The sequence below is a fragment of the Salarias fasciatus genome (assembly GCF_902148845.1).
Source record: "Salarias fasciatus chromosome 7 unlocalized genomic scaffold, fSalaFa1.1 super_scaffold_4, whole genome shotgun sequence".
NCBI lineage: Eukaryota > Metazoa > Chordata > Actinopteri > Blenniiformes > Blenniidae > Salarias > Salarias fasciatus.
The window spans coordinates 4950704-4953205 of NW_021941229.1; positions in this window are offsets into that span (position 1 = coordinate 4950704).

Genomic DNA, 2502 nt, shown 5'->3' on the forward strand with positions numbered 1-2502 from the left:
ATTAAACCTTTAGAGACGGCAGAAATTGAACGAACCACACTGCTGGCTAAAAACCACCTCAGCCTGATGCAGGGCGCACCTCACGTATGGCACTAGAATCTCATTTCGTTGCACCCGGACACACGATCCTGTCGCTTCCACTGCAGGCCTGCAGTGTGGAAATGGCTCATTATTCGAGCTGTTCGAGGGGAAGATTTCTGCAAAACTATCAAACAAAACACACGCCACCAAAAAAGAAGGAAAAAAAAAAAACTACACGGTTTCATGGCACCAGATCAGATGCCGGCACATCCCAGATTTCCATGGATACAGCCAGTAACTTGGCAACCGCAGCGTTGGTCTGTCGTCATGGAAACATCCGTAGCAGCGTTTTGAGATGATGACAGAGAGAAAGAGGAGGACAGAAAAAAGAATTTTTGAAGAAAATAGCACATTAATGCAGCACGAATGATCAACCTGCAAGTGACGACGATGCACCCACATTTTTTTCCATTCGAGAATATTCAAGTGCAGAGGCATTTTAATCAGCAGTTCTAATCACTGAGGCTGCACAGCAAGACAGGAAGTACAGTCAGAGACAGGAAGTGAAGGCAGCTGCAGGAAGCTTGTGAGCACTGGGGAGACATTTGAGGCCTCTTCATTATAATCCAATATGTTGTTTTGGAAAGACAATTATCAGGCCTCCATTATCGTCGAAGCAACATGCGGTCAGCATCAAAACAGGACGCTGCTGTAAATTATTAACCTGAAAGAAAATGAGAAAACAATTAAGTATTAGCAAAGCAAATCAAGTCTCCAGCTCAATGTGTCTCTGCAGATCATGATTACTGTCAGCAAATCAGATATTGACAACTTCAGTCCCAAAACAGCTATTTTAGGTACATTTGAACTAGAATTTGTAATTACTCTTGACTACTGTCTCAGTCAATGAATTTCACAATGAGCACAAAATAAGAATCCTATAAATGATAATAATAAGTCCACTTTGTTTGTCGTTGTTGACACTCTGTTTTCTTCGATAGCTGTTTGAGATCTGTAGTCGTTGTCCAGTCCCCTGTTATACATCATCACAGTTTAAGTCAATTTGTTTTTTGTTTTTTTTTTCTTACTGTCATTCTGCTTTTATTCAGACTTCTATTTTTGTGTGTTCCTTTGTGCAGTCAGCAGGCACACAGCAGTTCTCTTTTTGGTGATTAATGTGACGTTGGCACAAAACAGAAACTGCAGGGGTTTTTTTGTTGAAGTGAATTACTTCTGCAACATTATACTTGTAATTGAAACGGCAGTGGGAAGTGTTTCTCTCTGGACGTAATTTCTCAGAGAGTGTGAAGTTGCACCCTGTAAGAAAAAAAAAGTCACATTTTCAATTTCAAACTTTCATCCCAATATTTGCATTTAACTCTTACTTTGTCAATTACTTCATTGAATCTTATCTATGTCTTTTCTACTCTTTTCTTTTTTTTTGACACTGTTTCAGACTATCTTAAAGGTCAAACCAGAAGTTTCCGTTCCATTGTTCCAGTGGAATTCTTCACACCAAACTCAGAGAGCCATGACCGTGTGTTGAGTTTAGCTTGACACTCTTGAATTCAGCGAGCGCTTCTGCAGAAAGACCTTTCAAATGTTTGTGAAGCCAGACTTCATGGACAGACGCTTTGTTTTATTCCTCTTGCAAATGGAGAGAATGCAAAACACAGCATGTTGCGGTTTGTGTGAGGTTTCATCCAGTACGCTGTCTGACAGCAGCTTTCTGTTTTACCAAGGTATGTATCTTGTATGTATGTTGTATATGTGTATCTTGGTGTGTGATCTTCATAAAGGTGTTATTAAAGCAAGCACCAGAGGAAAAGGTTCTCCATATTAGCATTTGTAGTGACTGTAGATGTAGTGGAGAAGATGGATGGATGTATCCTTACATATCATCCATCTATCCATTCATCTGTCTGTCCATCCATCCAGTACCCGGAACCGTCCACACACAGGAAGAACATGCAAACTGCACCCAGAAAGGCCCAGTCAGCCAAAGTGGAAACCCTCTTAAACTTATAGATTATTTTTTTTATTTTTTATTTTTTATTTTCAAAAAACTAAACTATATGTTCAACATTCAATGTCTAAACTTGTAGTTTCAATTCCCAGGTTGCAGGTTCAATTCCCCATCTTCAACCCTAAACTGCTCCCATTGGACGGACAGAGTCTGGCATGGCAGCTGCCTGTAGGCAAACTGGTTATTGGAAGTTCGCACAAGGAATACAGACAAAATTGATTTTTAAAAAAATTAAAGAAAACAATAAAATATGCAAAAAAAAAAAAAAAAACAAAAACCCTGACATTTCGGATGTTTAGCAGCTGGTCCTTCAGGAACCACGTGCACTTCCTCCTCCTCCTCCTCCTCCTCACCTCGAGCAGCAGCCGTCAGTTTCAGCGGTCGCGGTGACGTCACTGGGGGCTGCTCGAGACAGCAGGTGAGAGAGAGAGAGAGAGAGAGAGAGAGAGAGAGAG